Raw genomic sequence first — 682 nt, 5'->3', positions numbered from 1 at the left:
CTGATCATAAGGCTTCATGAGTAAGCATGGTACACTTGTAAGATTTATGGAAATGAGAAAGATGATTTTGATAATGATGAATTAATGACATCGGAATAATGATATTTTATCAATTGCAGAAATACGTGATTTTAATATTTTTGTTACAAGTTTAATGATTTTATGATATGGTTGGCTTACCCTTATTTGTTTGTACTATGATCATATAACTCATGTTATATGTGATTAGATAATGTTGCAGATGCGGTTGAAAAAGCTTAGAGATGAGAGAGATGCGGGGAAAAACTTTCAGGGATTTTTGTAAAAAGAATAAATTTGTATTGGGAAGATTATGTTGTGTAAAATTCATAAGTTGAAATTTCAATGGTGAAGACTATATTGTTTAAAGTTTGTAAGTTTGGTATTGTACTTTGGAGTAATTGAAATAAAGTTTGATTGTTTATATGAGATATCAAATTAATTTAGTCTCTACTATCAGTAATACCCTTTAAAATATTCGGGTGTTACATTATGGTATCAGAGCAATGGTTTTCGAAAGTATTTTGGGACTATGGGGAGTGAAATTATTATTCTTAGTAAAACTATTAATGGTTATGATGAAAATGACTATTTGGAGGAAATTGATATCATATGCTAAATTGTATTGTTATCTTTTTGAAGAAATCATTTAAACTCGACAAAG

Source organism: Vigna umbellata, chromosome 1 (genome assembly GCF_029865625.1).
Source record: "Vigna umbellata cultivar VRB3 chromosome 1, Vumbellata_1.0, whole genome shotgun sequence".
NCBI lineage: Eukaryota > Viridiplantae > Streptophyta > Magnoliopsida > Fabales > Fabaceae > Vigna > Vigna umbellata.
Note: the sequence above shows the minus strand (reverse complement) of the source record.